We start from the raw sequence: 24,350 nt of genomic DNA, 5'->3' as shown, positions 1-24,350 counted from the left end.
AATCATCGATCATTTCCAATTTGAATGAAGCCGTATTAGTGTGGATGATGAGAAATTGCCCTTAACCACTAATAGCTGGATGGGATTCATATTAAAGCAGCCACCGAGCGAGACTGGTTACCGGCCTCCAGGTCTAGGGGCAAAGAGGCCAGCTGAAATGCATTCCCAGAAAGTCCCACACGGGCTCTTGTCCGCAACACTTAGAAGCAGGTAAGCGTGTGCTGGCTGTGGGAAATAGTGGGAGAGTCCTGGTCTGGGAGCAGGAGAGAAGGGGGCTCGTCTGGGCTTTGCTACTTTCCATCTCTGAACTTCCTCCATCATGATCATCTGGTCAAATACCATTGGCTTAAAGCCATTTCTAGGCCTGGCATCCTAGGATTAAAAACTGGCTCCTATTTGTCCTTAGTTAGCCCATTCGTGGCATAATTGCATGTATTAAATCCCTTGTATGTTCTAGTACGTTTTGTACTCAACGTTGAGGACACAATGAATGATGAAAGAAACGTTTTTGCCTTAGAAGGGAAGAGAAAGGGGAGGGAGCAACTTGTGGAGTATTGACCATGAGTCAGGCCCAGCGCTGGGGGCTTTATTTGCTAATCTCATGTCATTTTCACAAGAATATTCTAAAGTAGGCATTAGTGCCCCATTTTATAGATGGAATTGCACCAAGGATCAGGAAGATTGGCTAATTTGCTCAAGGACAGAGATTGTAAATGGAGGAGCTGGGATGTAGAATCTCTTATCTCTGACCCCAAATCTCGTGTTATTTTTCCTCCTTACTGTTTCTTACCATATATGTATAATATAGAATATTTTATGCCTGGGATCACAGAGGAAGGAGTGCTTAATTCTGTTTTGGAGACATTGGGAGATTCCACTGAGAAGATGCTATTTGTGTTGGGTTTTGAAGGATGAACGGGAGTTAACCAAGTGGAGATAGAAGATGGGTTGGGGAATGCCAGAGGGAATGGTGGGTGCAAAGATACAGGATGAAAAGGAGAGCAAGGTGTTTCAGGAACTGAAAATATATCACTTACCTCGTTTCTGCAACCCTGATTAGTGTTTAAAGAGCTGAAAATGTTCAGGTCAAATTTCCTCTGTGGACACATTTACATCTTGATTGTATATTTTCTTATCAGAAAGATAAGACATCCAGTCTTTTTTGACCTCCAGTCCAGTCTCATTATTCCATCTGGTGGGCCACATAGGACGTCATCTTTGAGAGCAGATGGCAACTGGAGCGATAAGGTTGACTTTGACTTTGGTCAATCTTGACTGACTGTCAGTGGAGCAGGGGTTCCCTAAATTTTCCTCCACCCACGTTATCATCAAAAATGTTTCACTCTTTACTTGCAGTGGAGAAAGAACGTTGAAAGCACAGCTGGTGGCAATTTTGCTTTGAGTTCGGAGGTTGTGGAGCAAACGGGAAATTTCATGCTGCAGCCGTGGTGGAGGCCCACTGAGCTTTGGTAACTTACATGGTATGTCCACAACCTGCTTCCCATGAAATTGCCTATCAGTGCGGGCAACCTGGGAAGCCACGGCTGAGCTGCTTGTGCAGAAGGCTCTCTGGATTTCATAACTAGGCTTGCTCCAGCACTTAAGAAAACCGCATTCTCCGATGTTTTGGACTGGTCAAACCTGCCCTGCGCCCTATTCCCAGCCAATTTGCTTTCTAAAGCAGGATAATAGGCAGTCCACTACGATTTGTCTTATTCCTTTATAAGGATTTCAGAAGGCGTCTCAACCCTGGCAAGGGGTGTGCTGTGCTCCTGACTCAACAAACGTGCTTACCTTGGTCTAGAATTTAACCTGTGGCTCGAGTGCCTTTGGTGACAAGTCTATGCTCCTAATAATGTCTAATAATCCTTCTGGTGCCGGTGTCAGCCAATTGTGAACATCTAGCGCTCCATTTAGACTTAGGAGAGCTACTTATAGTCCAGGATCTTTCCCTGAAAAATGAACTTCACCTGTCAAATGAAGAGGTCAGACTAGACAGTGGCTAAGGACCTAGCTGGCTCTAAAATGTTCTGGTTTTTCTTGTTCTCGCTGTGCTAGAAGTTGACAGCTACTATTTACTCTCATTCAAAGACAATCTCACTCCCCCAGTATCATTCTAAAGACTGTTATAGGTCCCACATCCCCATCCCAGCTTTCTCTCTTTGCTCCCAAAACAAATCCCAATTTATTTGGCCTTTTCTCAGAAGGACAGTTTTCTCAAACATATCATCCTCCACGTGTACAGGAAACTCTTTGGGACTCTTGCCAAGGTCTCCACCTCATCCTCCAGTTGCACCTTCCAAACAGAAGAACACCAGTATGGTCTTGACTGCACTGGGGTTGTGTGGCTGCAGATGGATAGAGTCAAGTTCCGTCTTTCCAAACCTTGCTTCTGTGAGAACTAAACCATGTCAGGAAGCTTGCAACCCACTGTCTTCTCCATTTGGGGTCTTTTAGAGTATAGGCAGCATTAAACGTGCTATAGACATGGCGGCCAACAATGAATGTCCTGGACCAATTCCCCTCTTGGCTTGTGCAGAGAGAGGCCAGTCAGGTGGTGTGGAGACATTGTTGGCAGGAATCATCGCTCCCTCTATTTGGGTATGAAGGACCATAAATGATGGCTGCTTTCCAAACTGCCAATAAATAAGTAAATATAGAGAGTGTTGACACTGGTCTCCCTGCCAAATGCCAGGCTGCTTCTATCCTCATCTCAGAGGGAGACGAAAGAGAGAAGGGTTATTGAATAGACTGTTAAGAAGTAGCCTCTGTTCTACTTGGAATCTCTTCTCCTTTTGGAAACCTTTCCATCAGCTTCAGGCCCTTCTTGGGGAGTGAGACAATTCGTCAAACATGAGATCGCGTTAGCTTATTCATAATGATTATCAGCAATAGAGAGAAATGGAGCTGTTTCTAAGGATGAGCTGTTGTCAACAGATACTTAGGCTACAGTTTGGAGTAAGTGCTGAGCCCCTGAGGGGGTGTCTGTTGGGCGTATAGTGATCAGGGGAGATGGTAGGACAGCTTAAGGAGCTGCCAGCACACATTACTTAGGAACACTCAGCTCTGGGCTCCATTTCCTCTCAGTCCACAGACTCACAGCATTTTTAACCTATGCCTCCTGAGTTGGAGGATTTTGTGCACCGACTGAGTATGAAGTCAGACAAAATGGTGGCCGTGCTGCTAAGGTAGAAAGGCATTGAGAAGACATATCTTGTTAACTTTTGCATGCCTAGTGCTTAAAGGGTGCCTGTCACATCAGAGGCACTTAATAAACACTTGGGGAATGAATGAATGAACTTGGAGACGCTTTGCCTCCTCTCTTCTGTGATCTACAATCTCAGACTGTTCGTGCATTTCGAATCACTCCAGAGCCACACTTCTAGGATGGCTCGAGCTTATGATTTGGTTCCTTCAGATGCTTCTCTTGCCACATGTCCAGCTTTCTTCTTCCGACCCTCACCCCCAGCATCGTGGAGGGCACCCCATACAGACGGTTCTAGCCCAGGCTGCACTCACCCTCCTGCTGTTCAGAAGCATGTGCCTACAAAGCCTATGCACTTGCTCTTTTTGTTATTGTTTTTAAAAAATTATTCCACTGCTTTCCTGTTCTTTTTTCCTTGAAAAATTTCAAGGTTCTCCAACAAAAACAACACACAAGATCTAACCGAGAAACTGAGGAAATAGAAGGCAAAGGGCTGATGAGGGAGTGAAGAGCACAGTAACTTCTCTTTTCTTAGGACCCATTGGGGTTTTCTCCCCGTCTGGCTGGTCTCCTGGGCAGACCACTAGCCTTAAAGGGCCAGGCACACTTCAGTTTTCCACTCTTGTTTTGACAGGTGATGAGGAGGAATTAACCCTTTGAATCCAAGCCTTCTGTAGTTTGTTTGGTTACTGCTTTTCTTCCAAATGTGATTCTTTATTTACCTATTAAGGCATGGGGTCAGGGCATATTCACATACACACACACACACGGGGTATGACTGGGTTTTTGACTAGTTTAGAAATCACTGCTTTCCCCACACATTCTCACGGCATCTGAACAGCACAAGAGTTCCTATTAATGGTTTGAGACAAGACTTTGAGATAATTAGGGAGATTCTGTTTTCCAAGAAAGGCTCATCTCTTCAGAACCCTGGTTCCAAAGAATGGCGGATTATGGGTGTGTATGATTCAACTGACAGCATTCAGTCTGGGGGCTGATATGGTTTAATGGGCAGTTTCTGTCATACCGTAACAGTAGAGTTACACAAATGTGTCAGTTACAGCTTTCACACATTTTAAAGAATATAATAAGCATGTTTGTGTCTATAAAGAGACATAAGCCCACATGACTGTTGTTTTTTCCTAGGGTGAAACATATATATAGTGAACATATATTCACTATTTATATTTTTAATTGTGTGAAAGTACCCGGAGGCTCAGTGGCAAAGGAAGAGGCTTGTAAAAATTGAATAAATAAATAAATTAAAATTAAAAAAAATCTGAGTTAGTGATGTCTGACTTCCTCTATTCATGTTATTGCTACTCTTGTTGCTTTTTGGTTTTTGTTTTGCTTCTTAACTGTTGTTGTTTTCCACCAAAGCTGTCATTTATCGTGAGAACAAGAGCAGCCATGTGTTGATTTTTCTAGATTCTTTTTGGATACTATCCCAGTGCTAATGAAGGCCCTTCCAGAGTGCTAAAGAGCTGGTGCCAAAATCAGTTATGCTGAAAACAGTAGAGGAGAGTGGTACCCAGAAAGCATATACAGCCCCATACATGTGCACACTCTCAGGGATACTTGAATTAATACGTGTGTGTGTGTGTGTGTGCAACTCCCTATATTTATGCAGATACACATGCACATTTGTGCAAACACAGAATGTGTGCACAGGAGCTACACCAAGGGGAATGTGGCGGCTGCATTTTTATAAAAGGCCTTTTTACATCCACTTGTAGAAAATTTTTGTTGATCAAAGGATGAACAGAATTTCTAGATTTTGCAGGTCTTAATTTGTCTGTTTAGAAGCCATTAGAAATATACATTCACTAACTTAAATTTATAAATATTGTTGTAGATCCTCCTTGTTTTATTGAGATGAGGCTTCTACTGCAAGAAGCACCTGGAAAGTGCTTAGCTTAGGCTCAGCTGCTGTGCTTATATGAATAAAGTCTGTGACACTGGTCTTTGAGTACTTTTGAGGTAGTTTATTACTTGAAAAAAGGGGAAATTTTGTAGTGAAATCTCTGCCCTCAATAGATTCTCCTTGTCTTTCTCCCAGTGTGTAATTATTCTCTTCTCAATTTGTTTACCCGGCTTGGGGATGGGGACTGAGTTCTCTGGCGACCATGAGACTGAGTACAATCGCCCTAAAGAGAAGCATTTAGAAGCTGTAAAACCTAAATGCCCTGCCATGCGTCATTACATCGCAGTTATTCAAATTTAGTAAATTAAATTAAATAATCTCAAATAAGCTGATTTCGGGGCTTTGAAAATTCATCTCTATGGTGCCCAGTAGTCAATTTCCTTTATTATTATTGTTCATCAAGTAGAATTTATGTTTTTTATGAATCAAGATCTTTGCCTGCCTCGCCGGCCCGAGCTGCTCGCGGCTCGCCAGGCTGAGTCCGTAGCTTGGTGCGCCATCTACCGGCTGATTCGGGCACAGCCGCCCGGAGGCCTCACGGCAGCCGGCTCCGGAGGTCCGGGAGCGGCGCTGAAAGCCAGCGTGGCCACATCGCACATGTCACTGTACCAATCATAGACAGGACGTGCTCTCAGCTAGTGTGCTAACTGCTCCCTTGGGCTTTGTCGTTGTGGGTCAACTTGAAGTCGCGGGGACAACCCAGAGAGATTTGCTGTTGAGGCTGGAGGAGCGTTTTCTGCGCCGGCTGCAAAGCCAACACATTTGGTCTGGTGGTGTTCTGCTGTTCCCATTCTTCTTTATTAAGGGCCGGATGATCTAATCAAACCGCTGTTTACCCGGCATATCTGGGAAGCCATTCTCTGCTCACGCACGTTACTGCTTGAAGTGGACATTGATGTTCAGAGACATTGGGGGCTGGTGCCAAAAGCATGGTGTTCCTGAAAAAGACAAGGCTGCATTTTGCCATGCAATGTGTTTTAAAAAGTATTTTATCTCCGGGGAAATCTTTTCCGGTTAACGCTTCTGAAACGGAGCTGAATTCTGGTGTGGTAGGGAAAACTGCCAGCCATACATTGTTTTAGAGGCTGGTTTAAATTGATGTTCAATTTAATGATAGTTTAGCAAATAAACGACCGTCAAATGGTGGCTGTGTGTGTTTTAGAGGGGAAATCCCTTCAAAGCAGCATTAAAATATTCCTTATATCAAATTTCTCTGACACCCTTGTTTAATCTAACTTGCTTCAGTAAAGTTACATAAATGTGCCACTTACAGGCTTTCACCATTTTTTAGAATATAATGATCCCAGCATCCCAGCTAGGCATCCATGAGGTCCCTTTTCTCCTTTAGGCTCCCGAGCAGAGGACTCAGAGTGGGTATTTATGTGTCTGAGTGCCTTCCCGTCCGTCAGCTGTCTCCTCTCTCTCTCCCCCAGTCAAATGGTTCAACATAGCAACAGATGGTGTCTTAGGCTTTTTGCTGAGTTTGGGATGGTCTATTTTGTGCTTTCCCAGGAAGATTTTGAAGATAAGTCTACTCTGTTATTAATAAATTCAAATGAGATGCTAGGACCATCTCTTAAAAATTAAGCTTACTTTACCAAGTCCCGTGGTTCAGCGTGAAAGCGTTTTTCTCATCCTCTTCCCTCTCCTTAAAAGGAACCCTCCCCTTCCTTACAGCACCACTCCCCATAGTTTCTAGGCAGTTTCTTCAGATGTTTGTACAGAAAAGAAGTGGAAGGAAAAAGTTGCCATACTGGGAACAAAAGCACATAATTTCTAGTTCTTTTGTGCATGTTGGGTTACGCGTCTTGGGAGATTATGAGATCATTTTATCTTCCAAGCAAGAGTTGAAACTAAGTGACTTCCTGCATTTGATTCAAGAAAAGTAGACTGAATGCTGCTCCACAGTCTTGTTACTGAATTTGTGTTTGACACGAACGTCTCATTCTTTTTTTTTTTTTTTTAAAGATTGGCACCTAACAACTGTTGCCAATCTTTTTTTTTTTTCTGCTTTATCTTCCCAACCCCCCCTGTACACAGTTGTATATCTTAGTTGCAGGTCCTTCTAGTTGTAGGATGTGGGACACCGCCTCAACATGGCCTGACGAGCGGTGCCATGTCCATGCCCAGGATCCGAACCCTAGGCCGTGGCAGCGGAGCGCGCGAACTTAACCGTTCAGCCACGGAGCCAGCCCCACATCTCATTCTTAAAGGACCTCCTGAGAGCCTTCCTCCTTGTTCAGTGGTGTGAGGAAAACCAAGGACTCTTTTGTCAGGTGGTTGACATTCAAGACGGAATCATCTTCCCTTCATCTGGTAACTGAAGACAAGCTCTTCTAAATGTGCTGGCCTTACTGTTCTTGTTGTTTAGTATTAGTAACATTAGGATCGCTTTTGTTCTAGATACGTTGCCGTGGGAATGAATGGTCCTGCTTTCAGTCCGGGCTCTGCAAGGCTTCCGACCGGCCAGCACGCTGATCCGGGTGCCGTGCCCTGGAGTCACCCCCTGCATCCTGCTCTCCCTCCCCGTCTAATACAATAATTTATTTGGTGGGGTTCTTTTTTTCTCTACTGAGTTTCGTGGAGCCGGCAAAGAAACACAGGCATGAACTAGCTCCCCAAACTCAGTCCTTAATCTGTTTGTCTTATTCACTTATGGAGAAAAACAGAAAGAAAAGTGACTAAAACGTTGTGTGTTTTGACACCCAAGTACTCATGGGAAGGTGTGATGGGCTGAATTGTGTCCCCTCAAAATTTACGTGTTGCAGTCCTGGTCCCCAGTCCACCTCAGAATGTGGCCTTATTTGGAGCCAGGGTCTTTACAGAGGTAATTAAGTTAAAGGAGGTCCTTAGAGTGGCCCTAATCCAGAATGACTGATGTCTTTATGAGAAGAGGAGATTAAGACACAGACCGGCGCAGAGGAAGGACCATAGGAGGACATCGGAGAGGCTGGCCGTCTACAGGACGAGGAGCCAGCCCTTCCCCCAGGACCCTCAGAAGGAGCTGATTCTGCTGACATCTTGATCTTGCACTTCTCACCTCCAGAACTGAGACAATACGTTTCTGCTGTTTAAGCCACCCCGTCTACGATTCTTTGTTAGGGCAACCCTCACAAACCCATACAGAAGGTGAGAAAATTAATTTAGCCCTCGGTGTACTTTGGTATTCCAAAAGGACTTCCAATATTTTGAACACCCTAAGGCTCATCTTCCCTGGCAGGGAACTCGGTGTGCTTTGGTGGGGATGAGGGCGGGTGGGGGGTGGGGTTGGGTTCGACAGTGACTAAAGGAGGCCCCTGAGGCTCCAGCCTGGCCCGCTTAACCAACCGCTGAATCTTGGGTAAACCAGAACATAGCGCTGAAGTCTGTGGAGCGTTGTCGCCATGTGCAGACTGTGGTTAACAATGGCTATAACTACCTTCTATTTAACTTCATATATCTGGACACAAAAAGCGCTTCCATGTGGGCACACTAAACACTTCAAAAATGTAGTGCTTTATGTGTCTCTTTTGCAGACCCTTGACATGATTTTGAATGGAGTTATGCTCTGTGGACCTGCAAATTTAATCCCCCAGTACTCACACCCCTGCCTTTGTCATCCAAATGGAAAGCTAAGGTGAGAGCTTTTAGCGTGTGCACTGGAAGGTGGGGCCTCATCCATGCATGCTCTTTAGGGACTTGCCAGACTCATCTTTTCAGCAATGCAGCTGTTTTCCCAGGGAGCACCTGATCAGACGCTCGATTCTTTGCTGGATGCCATGGGCAGTGAGTTTATCCCATAAGGCATTTGTAGTAACCTCCCAGAGGCTAAACTCGCTTGGTGTCTGGAGAACACCATAAGCACAGCAGCTACTCTGGGACGTGTGATGGATTTGGTTTAGTAGATGGGAGGGAGCAGCTACAACTTGCAGCTGGATTTGTTTTTTCTTTCTGTGTTGGTAGATAAACATTTCAAAACCAAGTCCAATTATGAGAATTCAATTTCACCAAAAAAGATTGTAGGGCATTTTTATTTTTCTTTTCTTTAGTGTACCTCACTATGTAACACTGGCTAACTAAAGAAGTCCTGAAGTCTTTTTTTGTGGACAAGTGAATAGAACTCAAAATGAATCTCAAAAGGGATGAGAAAGCAATGGAGAAGTAGAGTTAAAAAACGCCTTTTACATGGGTTTTTACTAAAGCTCGGTAGGATTTTTTTAAAAATCGGGTATTGTTATTAGTGTCCCTTTAAGAACGCGTGAGGTTACTAATGGATACAGGTCATGGTGATAGCCTTAAATAAACCTTCTGTAATAAACAAATCGTGGAGTTTTCATAAGATTCCCATCATCTCGTGCCTGATCCAATAGGGCAGAGAATGCGTGAAGGAAACGAGCATGATGGATGGTATACATCATACTGTCATGCCGACGAGTGAGACAAACAATGTCTCAAGGAGACTCACACCATCTTCCCAATGAAAGTCAACAAGGATGCACGTTAATACAATCCTGTGCTTTACGATAACTATTCACCACCCTGTGTTAGGTTGTGTTTTACATACATACACACAGTGGAATAAAAAAGAATTCAGTAGGCATTAGGCATCTGCTCTTGGGATTTGGGGATTAAATACTAAGAGGGCTAATCAAATGTCAGAAATTTGTGTGTGAAATTAATGAAATGAATAAAATGAGTTGTCTAACTCAAAATTATATATGTATGTCACCATTGCTTTGGGTCCATATCTCAAGACCCCACATAAATTAAGTTTACAGTTTGACCCATTTAAAAATAACTCTTTCGCTGTTGAGATCTTTAAGGTCAAGTTCAAGAAGTGTCAGCACCACAATGATTTACTGTCGTGTGCTTCTTTTCTGAATTTCTTTTTCTAGCATTGATGTGTTTTGTCTCTCTCCATTCCCGTTTGTACCAGAGAACTGATGGGCTGTTTCTTTACAATATCCAGTGTCTGGTTAGAATGTGACAAATATCTGCATTGTTTTTCATTTTTCACTTGTCATCAGGATATTTGAGGTGACGTGCTAAATATGCTCGTATGAAGTCATATGACTTAAAATATCCTTCCCCTCAGAGTAATCTGATTCTAATGTTCACATTTTAAAATATAATTTTATTTATTGGTGAATTGACCATTCTGTGATAAGGTGTGTTAAACAATCAGGAGAATGTTTTCGTGGCTTAATAAAAAAGATCCTGATGGTTTTCCTATCTGGATGGTCCTTAAAATGAATGTGGTGTAAAAATATGATACATTTCACTGCTACAGAAGCAGCTCAGAAATCATTACGTGTCGTGACGGGCTAACAGCTGCAAACACAAGGTGACATCTTTAAAGATAAGGACACTGAGGTATTGATTAGACAAATCTATTTGGCAAGGCAGCAGTGATGTATAGATAGGGAAAGAGGGTGTTGGAAGAAACCTGTGAACGCACATATTTGAAAATACCTTACACAGTTTATAAATAATAATAATTATAATAAAGGCTCTGTCAGTGGCTTACGGATCCAAGTAATATGAGTTGATTGTTAAGATTTCACTTTAAAGATAGATTAATTAATGCAAAATAATACAGTAATTCTTATGAAAGTACTGTATATATGACATCGAAATTCATACCAAATGAATTCATTACAAGTGGGATAATTACAGTCAATACCCAATAAATTAATAACAGCAAGACATTTAGAATTCCAGGCATTAAAGTATCGAGAGGAGCAAGTCTCTGGCCACTGCTAAGTGTCAGGTCCTGTCAAGCACAGTTCTAGAGCTTCCCCAGCCTTTCAATGTGAGTTTCCCTCATGGCGGGATTGGGGATTTCTCTGCTGGCCATTTGGCCTCTGCTGGGCCAGATATGATGAGAGTGGTGTCAAGGTCATTTGCTCTTCTAAGGGTGCCAGTTGCTCTGTGAATCTCTTAAGGAAACTGTGACCGAATAAAAGCTGATGAGCTGAGGCAAATCACTAGGTCCTGTTAACAGAGAACTCGCAAAGATTCTCGACCTGAGGTTCTGTCGTTGGGTTGATCTTTTTCACCCTTCCTGCCTGCTGCCTAAGTTTATTGCATTCTGGAGCTTGCTCTGGCCTTCAAATGTCTAGTAGAATCCTCTCATTTTGCATAGGTCACGCTGAGACTGGCAGAAGTGGAGGGACTTCCCCAAGAGCCCACATCGGTAAATCCCCAGCCCAGGTTCTTCTTTTTGGTCTCCAGTAGGGCACCTTGACCAAGCAGTGAGCTGTAGCCAAACAGAGGAAAATTCAAAGGTTTCTACCATACCAGAGGCCCCATGTGAGAAACCAAATGATGGAGATACTTTATGAAAGGCGTTAATTTCCTGCCCTAGGAGAAGGGTTCCTGCATAATGTTAGAGTTTTGGGCTTTCCAGGTCTGCTTAAATAATGCAGAATCATTCCTACTGAGGCCACTTGGAGCTGGCTGTTTTCTCATTCATTTGATAATTCATGAGTTCTTGAGAAGAACAAAAAATGAAGTTGAAATATCCAATAGCTCCTTCCTTCTCTCGGTATTTAAGCAGAACTCTTTTTGAGAAGCCAACAGAGGTCAAATTTATTTGCAGGAGAAAAGAGCAGGAGTTGGAGAAAACCTCCAGACAGAGGCAGGTGAGATGGAAGGGAACTGGGACCAGCTGCACTGAGGAATGAAGCTTTGCGGCCAGGGGCAGCCTAGAGAGGATTTTTAGGAAATCTTGCTGTGTGCCTTGTGATGTAAAACCCCACCCACTGCCACCTCCTCAAGGAATCTTGACTAAAGACTTGCAGCATTGTTCAAGGCTTTTGGAGGCTTTTTTTGCTTTGAATGGGACACCACGGAGAGACTGATCTCAAGGTAACCCAGCTTCAGGGGGTCTACTTTTAACTAAACTTTTACATTTGAAGTATTGTGCTAGGGTTTCGAGATAAAGAGTGAGCAAGACCCCATTTCTGCCCTCACGATTGGGGTACAGGGAGAGGTAGCCCTGGACTTTCCTAGTTAACTGTTTGATGTCTGCTTCTCCCACCAGACTGTAAGCTTTATGAAGGCAAGAATCAAATCTGTTTAGTTCATAATGCCCGAAGAATGATGGGTGCGCAACGATATTTGTTAAATGCACAAGTGCTGTATTTGTTTCTTGGGGCTGCCATAAGAACATACTGCAAGCTGAGTGGCTTAAAACAGCAGAAATGTATTCTCTCACAGTTCTGGAGGCCAGAGTCCAAAATCGAGGTGTTAGCAGTGTTGGTTCCTACTTGGGGGCTTGGAGGGAGAATCTGCTCACGCCTCTACCCCTGGCTTCTGGTCATGACCAACAGGCCTTGGTGTTTCTTGGATGGCAGGGCAATACTCCAGTCCCTGCTTCTGTGGTCATGTGGCCATCTTCCCTCTGTGTTCACACACATTTTCCTCTCAGTGTGCCTGTCCCTGTGTCTCCTCTTTTCTTACAAGGATACCAGTCATCTTGGATTAGGGGCCTACCTTACTCCAGGATGACCTCCTCTTAACTCACATCTGGAAAGACCCTATTTCCAAATCAGGTCACCTTCACAGATACCAGGGTTTAGGACATCCACGTATCTTTTTGAGAGGACACAGTTCAACCCACAGCAAGTGGCAAATAATATTAGCGCATTCGTGGGCGGACACTTGAGTGATCACCACCCAACCCAGTTTGGAGAAGGACCATCTCCAAGACCCATATCCACATCCCCTGAGAAGTGGACAGAAGCTGGGCTGGGAGAAGTCCAGGGCATGTCCCACATGCCTCTCCTGTCCTCCCTGCTGAGCCTGCTCCTCACTCAGACTCTCGGCCACCCCACTTGCTCCCCCATTTGTCCCTTCACTCACATGCTCTCTCTGCCTGCCATCCCTTCTCTGTTATCCCCTGCTTGCTCCCCTGCCACGGCTCTTCCTTCCCTACGTTTGTTTCTGCTTCAACTTCTCTGGTGGTGTCAACTCAGAGGAGGGTGAAGAAGAGAGACAAGGGGCCAACTCTTCTTCCCTGTTCTCATGAATGCCATGCAGATGGTTCCAGTGGCCAGGAGCAAATGTCCCAGGGTCTAGGGACCTTCCTCTGGCCTATGCAGTCTGACCGGGGGACTGCAAGGAACACGATAGCTAACTTTTGTTAAGCACTTCCCACAAGCCCAATGTTGTGCTAGATGCTCTGCCTATCTCGTTATGACTCTTTGAGGCTTAAGTTAAGTAACTTGCTCAAGGTTACCTAGCATATTAGAAGTGAATTGGGACTTTAACCTGGGTTTGTCACTTGTCACTGGCATCTGACTCTTAAGCCCAGGCTCTCAGGCAGCTGTGAGGTTCCACCTGGCGCCGGTAAGGGTGTGGTCTCCCTGGGAGTGTCTGGTTTACTGCGAGGCCCCTGCAGCCACACCAGGAAACTGGGTCAACTGTGAGGGAAGGACAGACTGAGGTGGGGCAGAGAGAGCAGCCAGTGGAACGTGAGTGGAAGTGAAGCGTGTACCTTCTGAGCTGAGGTTTTTAAGAATCAAGGATGCCTTGATCACTCTCTTTTCCCTTATCTGCCAGGAGATGAGATGGTAGGACTGTGAGATGAAAGGGGCCTGCCGACAAGGCACCCTTGTGTTGGACTGTTATCTGGGTGAGAAATAAATTTTGATTGTGTTAAGCCATAAAAATGTGGGTGCTTATTTGTTTCCTTACCTGATACAGGGTGCAAAACAGGGCTGAAGTTCTTCAGTGATTTCGGTTCCCACTTGGCTCAGTCAGCATGACTGTGTAACTCTTACAAGTCATATTAGGACCCCGGACAGTTTCCTGGGAGGGAAGTCCCTCTGATACCTATCCCCTATGTTGAAAGGCGTATTTACATCCAAGGTTCCTTGCAGTAATCCTAGAAACCACTGGAATCCTTGATGAAGGCCTGGCCCAGCATGGCCTCTGGACCCACCAGTAGGCTGCCCATTTGGTGGCAGATCTACTGCCCGCCTGGGCAGGGCGGCCTTGTGCCAACCACACGAGTCTGACGCATCTGTCTCCATCCAGATTGGAGCACTTACTAGGAACAGAAACCACAGTCTCAAAACATTTTATTCAGACACAATTTCAGCCTTATAGAAGAAATGTTCCGCTCCACGGAACTTAGGTTATGCTTGGAGAGAAGGAAATGAGAAGGCGTGGGCAGCAAAGTGTGAATTGACTGAGTACTTACCTAAAAGGGACTGAAAAAACGTCTAGAGTTGACTGAATTATCATGAATTAGCAAGGCTAAATTTTCCAACGTCCATGGAAATGGGGAGCTCCAGAGATAGCTAAGTTTGGTTATGGAGAAATGAAGGTGACTGCGTCTTTACACACGTAGGTGCACTTTATATGCTTTCCTTTTATCCTCCTACACGTGCAGTGGCTAGATAATGCTGAGCAAAGTCCTGGTCTCCTCCGGGGCTTTTGGAACATCTTGACAAAGCAACTTTGGGACAAGATTCTGCCCAGTGATGGAGAAAGCGGCTGCCAACAAGGTATTACTTGTTCACCAACAACATTTATTAGCACACACTGTGGTGCCAGGCACCAGGCTTCCCAAGGTGCTGGGAAAGTCCCTGCCTAAAAGGATGACTCCTTTCCTACCTGAGAGGCCTCTCATTCCTGAGCAACGCTGCCTCCACACTTTGCAGAGGTCGGCCACCAGGAAGGAGGGGTACAGAGCAGGGAAAGACGTAGGCTGGGGAGTCAGACTAGCTGGGTCCAAGTCTCAGCTGGGTTTGTGACTTTGGGCAAGTGATGAACCCTTAAGGCTTCAGTTTCCTCATTTGTAAAACAAAGATAGTAATAACACCCACTTCATTGCAGGGCTGCTGCAAGAATTAAATGAGATCATTTGTTTAAGCTCCAGAATATGTGAGCTCCAAGTCTATAAAGTTCTGAGCAACTCAGTAAATTGGAGCTATTACAGTTGACAGGAAGGAATTTTGGTGAGAGGAAGGAAAGAAAAGTTCTGCAAGGAGAACAGAACTGGAGAGAAGGGCAGGGCAGGGCGCGTGGGCAAGCCAGGACACGTGGGCACATGGGCAGCTGGCCCTCAGGCTGAAGACAGAGGGTGTGGGGAGAGTAGCCTGGGGGCAGGAGGGTCATGGAAAGAGAGCTAGGTGATGCACACTCGTTCTGCCTCCCAAGACATTGGACCCTGCACCCAGCTTGACTCTTGCTGGGCCCCTAGCATGGGCTTCTGGCGCCATCTTCACAGGAAGGGACCCTTCCCCACCCAGGGGTTACCCACCTCCTGGATTCCACCCCCCCACCCCCCCCAGATCTATTGCTTTCTACGCTACGACTCATCCAGAGCGAAATACTAAAAGGGCAACACTGTGGCACTTTTGAAGTGCAAAGCACCAGAATAATTCACAATGTCCCAATTTTTCTCTATGTCTTTTAAGAAAATCATCATTTTATTCCTTTGGGTTTCACATTGTTGCTCCCCCATTCTTCTCTGTTTGGAGTAGTAAATGAACATAGAACTGCAAACCAGAGGAAATAAACCAAATAAATGGCAAAGTTCTTGGTCCTTGAGGAAGTTGAAATCCAGCAGCGTGAATGGCATAAATAATTCAATGCAGAATGGGGACAAGGCAATTAGTGGCTTTTCCTGATGAAATCCTTTATAGAACAGGTGAGGTTTCAGGAGGAGCAAAATACAGTGGAAGCAGGAAAACACTAACTGGCAAACGGTCTACGTGAAAGGAGACAAGGACGGGAAAGATGCAAAATTAAGATTTTATGACAGAGAAGATAGAGGGCTGAGAGTCTTCTGGATTTGGGTAGAAGGATTTAAGGGAAAAAAATAAGATAAAGTATAGGGGCAATGTGGTGGTGGAAGGTTTTGGTTTTCAGACAAAGATACTTGATCTTCATGTAAGTTCAGAGATATTGTGTGTTAAAGAGGTTGAGGCGTGGGGAACAGGGTGTGCAATCCAGCTGGATACAGCTGGCCCAGAGAACAGAGCCTGGACCTAGGAAGTGCAGGTAGCATCCAGGATAACAAAACTATGCTATCACTAAGACCTGCTTCTGTCCTGAGGGGAGAGGCTGTGACCTGGGGGACAAGAAGGACATCAGGTAGGGGGCTGTCACACTTTAAAACATTTCTGTTCTGCCCTGGTCGTCTTCATCATTTGAGCACCTAATGCTCTACTTTCTCAAATCAAGTGTAAGCAAGAAGGGGAAGAAATCAACTTGGGAACCAGGTGCTGCTAGGGTCTTGCCACCTTGTCTTCGATAATGTCTGTGTCAGAGTCTCTCTCTGAAGCAACTTCCTTCACCAAGGTGGGTAATGCATGTGATGCAGTCCACCAGTAAAATGGTGTTGGCCAAAGGGCTGATGACCACCAACAGGAGATGTCGACTACCAATTAGTTCTTGAGGGGTGGAGGGACATATTGCAGGCCTCTAGGTCCTAAAAAACAGGACATGGAATGAAGGAAGCCAGAGGGTTTTTTCTCTCTGTGTGTAAGCACCTCCTCCATTTAAGGGTCTGGCATGTGAGACTGGGGAAGAGGAGACCACAGAGGAAGGGCTGAGAATAAGTAAAAGCCTATTTATTTCTTCTTCCAGTGCCTTCTAGCTCCAGAGCCTCTTCTATTCTTAAGTACAATTGCAGGGCAGTAAGTCAAAGTGGGCCCCAAAGGGAAAATCCAACAGGATGTATCAGTTAGCGATTGCCTCAAATACTATCTAACAAAGTTTCCCCAAACTCAAGAGCTTAAAAAAACAGCCCTTTATTAGTTCTTACAAGTCTGAGGGCCTCAGCTCTAGCTGGAAATGTTCTGGCCCTGGTGTCTTTCATCCTCCTCCTGGGCCAGCGGGCCAGCCCTGGCCTGTTCTTCTCATAAGGATGGCAGAAGTGCAAGAGAGCAAGCCGGTCACAAAACCTTTGCTTGCATTTGCTGCTATCATCTCATTGCTCAGAGCAAGTCACATGGCTGAGCCCAGTGTGGAGAGATGGGGAAGTACCCTCTGCCCGCAGTTGGCGGGTATTGCAGGTACAGGACAGAGGGTGGGAAGCGAGGAACCAGAGCAATCACCCAGGACTGCACAGGTGGCTGTGTGTTACTGTGTGCAACAGAAAGAGCTCCTGTCCTTTCTCCTTTATATGGGGACCTGGGTTTGACCAAGTGAGAAAGAGGTTCTGGAGGACTCACCTCAGAGAGGGGAGGGACTGCGGGGAGGGCCTGGGAGAGAACTGAGAGCAGAGAGGTTTCCCAGAAGGGGGACCCTTCACCCTGGATCTCTTGCTGGGTGGGGAGGGAAACCTGAGAGAAGTTTCCTCAGGCAGGGGTCAGCCCTTCCCCACTCTCGCTGCCTCCAGGGCCTTGTGGAACTTCTGAGGAGCTGTCCTCAATGTGGCCAAGGTATGGAACAGCTTGAGAGTTTTCTAGAAGAAAAGCTCAGGTGTGACCCCTCAGCCATAGCATCACTTCTGTCTCCAGAGAGGACAGTACCTCTGGCTACTGCTCAAGTAAGGAGCTCCCTCAGGCTGGTGAAAGAGAGTCATATTTTCTGCTACAAGTCAGGGCTGGACCGACCTTGACAGATGGACCAAGTCATAGAACAAATCACCTTTATATTGATAACAAGTTAGACTGAAGTTTAAACACAGAAAGAACAGTAACATGCTGCAAATAACCACTGTCTTGGAGACTGGGTTTAGGTCCATAAGAGCAAGGAGCATCCCCGACCTGTTCCCCTGGCTGGGTCAGCTCCTTTGGGTCTTCTTGATCATCCCTAAGTTCAAAGGGAGAGTTTAGAGCCAGGATAACATCAGGTTTTGCCCTGGGCCTATACCTAAAGGCCTCAGAAACCAACAATTCTTTACTCAGAGCTGGGAAACCAGGAATGACTTCTTCACCGTGAGACACCCGAGTCATTGCTTAAACGTGTCACCAATTCTCTAATGCTCTCTCCCTCCCTCGTCATTTGGTGAGCTTCCACTTCAACACTATTGCCCAAGTCAGATATGAGTTTAAGTAACACTTGGCTGCGACATTTCTTTTACTTGCAATTGTTTTCTGAGAACTTTGTATTCAGTGGTTCCCAAGGGAAAACCAATACTGTGGTTGCAAAAAATAAGCAGAGGACTTGAAAAAAAGAGATGAATACAGAAGGTCCCATGGGGCCGGCCCAGTGGCATCATGGTTAAGTTCATGCTCCACTTTAGTGGTCCAGGGTTTGTGGGTTCAGATCCCAGGCACAGACCTACACACCACTCGTCAAGCCATGCAGTGGTGGCATCCTGCGTACAAAATAGAGGAAGATTGGCACAGACGTTAGCTCAGGGCCAATCTTCCTCACCAAAAAACCCAAAAAACCAAAAAACCCCAGAAGGTCCCAAAACTCGAGATAAATGTACAATAAATACACAACTTTCTCTGAGTTTCCAGATGTTTTAGATAGTAGACACAGTCTACTTTTTTCAGATTATTACTTGGACTTATTGCTTTAAATTTAGAGATACTTCATCAGAAAAGGAGTCTGGAAGTTGAAGAAAGACATTGAACATATTATTTGAAAATGTGTTTTTTTTCAGAGTTGGACAATATTTCATTTCTTCTCTTTTTTTACTGAGGTATAATCGACATACAATATTATATTAGTCTCAAGTGTACAACATAATGATTTGATATTTGTGTATGTTATGAAATGATCACAACAATAAGTCTAATTGACATCCATCACCACATATAGCTACAAAATTCTTTTTTGTGTGATGAGAACTTTTAAGATCTACTGTCTTAGCAACTTTCAAAAATGCAATACGGTGTTAATATGTAACTGCATTACATCATTGTGACTTACTTATTTTATAACTGGAAGTTTGTACCTTTTGACCCCCCCCACTTCACCTATTTCACCCACCACCCACTCGCCACCCGTGGCAACTCCCAATCTGTTCTCTGTATCTACGAGTTGGTTTTTTTTTTAGATTCCACATATAAGTGAGATCATATGGTATTTGTCTTTCTCTGCCTGACTGATTTCACTTAGCATAATGCCCTCAAGGTCCATCCACATTGTCTCAAATGGCAAGATTTCATTCTTTTTTTGTAGTTGAATAATATTCCATTATATATATGTGTCTCTCTCTCTCTCACATTTTCTTTATCCATTCATCTGTTGATGGACACTTAGTCTGTTTCCATATCTTAGCTACTGTAAATAATGCTGCAAATGAACATGGGAGTGCATGTATCTTTTCACGAAAATGTATACTTTAAAAAATTTAGTTTATTGTTATATTTTCTGACTTTTTGAAGACCCTGAAATTTGTTTATTTGTAAGGTTGAAAATAGACATGCAAATTGCATCAAGCAAAAATAAAACTCCTGAAATGCCTGGTCTTTAGTTTTTTCTTCTGAGGAGATCTGCAGCCTTTTCCACGCTGACCTCAATACCATTATGGGTTGTGTAGGGGGAGGGGAGAGTCTGAAATTTCTCCCTCACTAGAGCCCTGCTGTTCTTGAGAGCTCAAAAGTCATAGTGTCTCCATCATTTCCTTCTATTGTTTGCATTTTCCACTCTGAAGTTTTATGTTTTTCGTTTTATTCTTTACAAAGTTGACTGATAAAATAAGGGCAAGACACCATAGAGTAATTTTAAGCTTTCTCAGCCTCATAGGCGGGAGAGGGATTGCCAACACTTTGAATCTGATCCTGAAGAATAAGTGTGCAATGGCCTTGGGCTCTTGTGGCCGGCCCCCTGGGTGTCCGACCCGGCTCACCATTACCAAGAGCTGGTCTGCATTGTTAGGGGATGGCCAGAATTCAGAGAGGGGAAAAAGGAAGGCCTGTTTAGTGTAATCTAAATACGAGTGCAGAACTGCAGGTGTCTACCCAGAGTAACACAAATACCATTTCTCTTAGGCACCGGAAGCCTTCCTCAGACTTGTTTAAAGAATCAAAACCAGGCAGACACCCCAGCAATGATGATAAATTACTTCTCAAAGAGAGTAGAGTGATAATAAACACAGACCACCCCCTCAAATCCTTCTATTTTGCTTTTAAAATTACTGTTTATAAATATTATCCTTAGGTATAAACTGGTTTAACTTGACGTCAATAATAAAAACATATTTATTAGAATAAAGTTCAATTCAATGACAATTTTGGGTGCACTTGGTGAATTTTTTACCAGCAAGTTGGTACTGTCTAGACCCAGTCACATGGACTCTCTTTTGTGTAATTCCTCTCTGGTTGCCTTCCCTCCTCACTCCTGCCTCCCCCACAATCCACACCACTCACCCGACACGGGTTATGTTCCTGTAGTGTTAGAGCCTCTGTATTGAGGATGTTGGTGTCTTACTACTTTAAGTGTATTTTCTAAGATTCCTTAGGAGATGGTGACCAAGAGCAAAGAGTGGAAGAGTTGATTTTGTCACCCCCCCCCAGCCCCCCTTCTGGGGAAGGGGAAAGAATAGCCAGAGGAAATGAGGTCTTTTGGAACTCCAAAATCGGGATGCAAGAACAATGCAGCCTTCTGGAAACTGTGGAGTGCTAAGGGAAGTTGTCCTCTGTTACAGGAAGAGTGAGTGAGGCAATGTGTGTTGTGGGACCTCTGGCCAGGCTCTCAGGGCAGCTGCAGAGGGGCAGCAACCTGGGAAACAAGAGGACGCTTCATTTGGCAGGACTCAGCCCTGGACCTGGCCTTGGCCTGGAGGAAGCCCCGGAAGCCCCACTCTGAGTTGTTTGTATTAAAATATGAGCATTAAAATGGACCACATAGTTGAATATGATGTGGCTTTTAAATTTTAAGAAGCTGAAATAGAAGCTTCTTTTCTTTCTCTTCCCTTTCTCCCTTTTCTCCCAACCTCTCTTCTCTTTCTTTAAGAGAGAGAGCTAATAGAACATATTGGCTAACAATGCGGGGTCTGGCTTGTACCCCTGCTCTGTCACTTGCTAGCTATGTGCTCTTAAATACTGATCTCTTTCTGCTCCAATTCCCTGCTAAACATGGGTAATAATAATGACTAACTCATAAACATTTGCCATTAAGATTATAATTATGATTTTTTTGAATCTTCGGGAATAAAACACTTCTTTCAGAATAAATAGTGTAATACAATTTAAAATTTTGCCTTTCTTGTTTAAGATTCTCCTCAAATTTGATTATTGGAAAATAGCCATTGTTTGAATACCTTTTACTAGAAAAAAGGATGAAGTGATTTGAGGAACAAGGTGTCCTAACTACCACAATCTAGGATATCAGTTCTAGTTTCTATAAAACACGTTTGGACAATTTTGTTTCTCATGGACATCCTTATATTTATCTACACACCTGTTTGTACACCCATGCATCCTGTCGGACCTGCAGCCATCCATTCAACGAGTATTTCTAAACACTCGCCATGTGTCTGACACAGGGCTGCACACCGGGCCTCTCCAACTAAAGAGGGGAGAGATGAAGCTCCTCTGAGATGGTAGCCAGAACACAGAACTTCCTTTCAGTATGTGATCAACATTTTCAGTATTTATATGGTAACATTTATGCAAACTGTGCCCCATACTGCCATGACACCAAAAGCAGGCATTTGTGTAGCAATAAACACTTAATGTTTTAAAATATATTTTCTAATTTTATTTTTTAATTTGTGGTAAAATACACATAACATTCAATTTACTATTTGAACCATTAATAAGTGTGCAGTTTGGTGGCATTAAGCACATTCACATTGTTGTCTCTGGAACTTTTTCATTTTCCCAAATTGAAACTCCTCACTGATTAAACACTAAATCCCCATTCCTCCCGCTCCCTAGCCCTGGAAACCACCATTTTACTTTCTGTCTTTATGAATTTGGCTACTCTAAGTGCCCCATATTAATTGAAATCATACAGTGTTTGTCCTTTCATGACTGGCTTATTTCACTTAACATAATGTCTTCAAGATTCATCCATGTTGTTGCCTGTGTCAGAAGGTCCTTCCTTTTTAAGGCTGGGTCCTATTCTATGGTATGTATATACATATTTTGTTTATCCATTCATCTGTCGATGGACATTTGGCTTGCTTCCACCTTTTGGCTATTGTGAATAATGCTGCTATGCACATGAGGGTCCATAAAGAATATTTTGATAATAACCGTTATGTCTTCAAAATATGATAGCAAGTCAACTGCTTCATGGTAAGTAACAGGGAATAAAATTTCAATTTCATAAAGAGAACTCATTTACTCCTTCAACAAACATTCCCTGTCTTCTGAGGGCCAGGTGCCGGGGGCAGTGTGCTGGGTGTTCAGGGTGAGCCCCACAGCTCTCACAGAGCTTCCAGTCACCCGGGGAGGCAGATATTAAACAAGTGAACATACCAATCAGCATATAATTATTCACCAAAGTCAGTGCCGTGAAGGAAAAGGGCAGGATGCTTTGAAAGAGCATTGATTGGGTGACCTGGCCCGGGTGGGGTGGTCAGGGAGGGACTTTCTGACAAGGTGACATTTGTGCTGAGGCCTGAGGATGAGAAGAAGGCAGGCCAGCGCAGAGTGGGAGGGAAGAAACTTCTGGGCAAGGACACAGCACAGGCAAGTTCCAGGTGAAACTACTGGACTGGTCTTTCAATGTCCCCTTTGCAAATCAGTTCTGACTGTATTTCGGGTTGCTCAGTGTGACTTGAGTTCTTGACATTCCAGCAGCTCAGAGTTTTGGTTTATGAATCAAGCATAAAACTGCCTGCTTTGTAACTCTGGAATTGCAGCATCTCAGGGGTGGAGAGAAGCATGAATATCCTTTTTCTCCAGGCTGCACACAACCCAGGACTGTTTCAGGGCTGGGGGCCCCGGGGAGCCTGTAAAAAGGATCCTTGCTGCTGGTTCTCATATGGGAGGCAGTGACAAGCAGGGTGAAGCCCTCCGAACCCTTTGGGAAGGAGAACGCTGTCTCAATATGAAGCATGACTCATAATGAGCCCTTCCCCAGTGAAAAGTGCTTTGAAAACCTTCATATTTCCTCCTTTCCATTTTATACTTTTTTGGCCTGTAGTGGAATGATTCTCAAGTCAGGAGACTTTATGTTGTGGAGTGGATTGCTAAGGAAGAAGTCCTGGATTTCTAGGTGGCCAGCATAAGCAGCAAACGAAGATGGTGTCAAGAGGGATTGAAAAATGACATTTGCAGTCTCAGGAAGGCTTCCTGTAAGCAGCGTTGGCGAGTATCTCAAGCCCACGTCACAGCCTCTGCCTTTGTGGTTCATGTGTACCTGTCCCACTCAGGTCTGTGCACCAAAGCCATTTCCTCAGACACACTTCATGGAGAAGTGAGCGCTCAGCGTGTGTGAGTGGTGGTGGAAGGAGGCCCTTTTGTGATGTGAACTGACTCTACACACTCACAAACACCTCTCTCTCCTCGATGATCTTGAGAGAGGGTCACGATCATGGAAAGCCTAAAAGTGCTAAGCTCTTTTTGTTGTTGTTACTGTTACCTACGTTGTTTTTCATTAATATGACCCCTTAGGATGCAGAAAAATTAGTAATTATATCAATTTCAGATAGCCGAAAAAATAATTTTGTTTGACTCATTCACTTTTCTCTTTATGCAATGCCAACTTGGTGCCTCCTGTGCTCCTTGGTTTGAGGGTGGCTTGTTTATTTGTTTGTTAAAGTAGTTTTACATATGCTCTATGCAGTCTTTTCCAAACTTTTTTTTTTTTACCACAACCCACAGTAAGAAATATTATTTTACTTCATCTAAAGTAACAAAATTTCACAAAACAATATTTATTCTTTAAGAGACACAATTTTGTATTTTCTGTTTGATAATAGTCTCTTTAATTATGTTCCATTTCATTCTTAAAAATGCCAGTCAAGGGACCGGCCCGGTGGCACAGCGGTGAAGTACGCACATTCTGCTTCGGCGGCCCGGGGTTTGCCCGTTTGGATCCCGGGTGTGGACATGGTACCGCTTGGCAACCCATGCTGTGGTAGGCGTCCCACATATAAAGTAGAGGAAGATGGGCACAGATGTTAGCTCAGGGCTAATCTTTCTCAAAAAAAAAAAAAAAAAAAAAAGCTAGTCAAAACATACTAAAATGTTGTCATGATCCACTACTGAGTTGAGACCTGCAATTTGAGAAAGAGTCTACAACCAGTCCACTGAGCCTTCTGTGGTTCATGACCCATGCAGTGTATACCAGTTTATCTCAGCAGGCTTGTGGGCTCCTTCAGCACAATCTGGTGGGTTTTTTCGCAGGGCTCAATACATGGCAGGTGTT

At 44.2% G+C, this 24,350-nt stretch overlaps 1 long non-coding RNA gene across 1 annotated transcript; it reads left to right on the top strand.

The window, feature by feature from the left end:
- Positions 1 to 9,430, top strand: LOC106780960 (uncharacterized). The gene is made up of 3 exons (XR_001377421.3): positions 1 to 210; positions 7,533 to 8,258; positions 8,645 to 9,430. It is a non-coding gene; the product is annotated as an uncharacterized lncRNA (long non-coding RNA).
- Positions 9,431 to 24,350: the final 14,920 nt, after the last annotated feature.

The sequence above is a fragment of the Equus caballus genome, chromosome 9 (assembly GCF_041296265.1).
Source record: "Equus caballus isolate H_3958 breed thoroughbred chromosome 9, TB-T2T, whole genome shotgun sequence".
NCBI classification, from domain to species: domain Eukaryota; kingdom Metazoa; phylum Chordata; class Mammalia; order Perissodactyla; family Equidae; genus Equus; species Equus caballus.
This window is presented reverse-complemented; position numbering and strand designations above follow the sequence as displayed.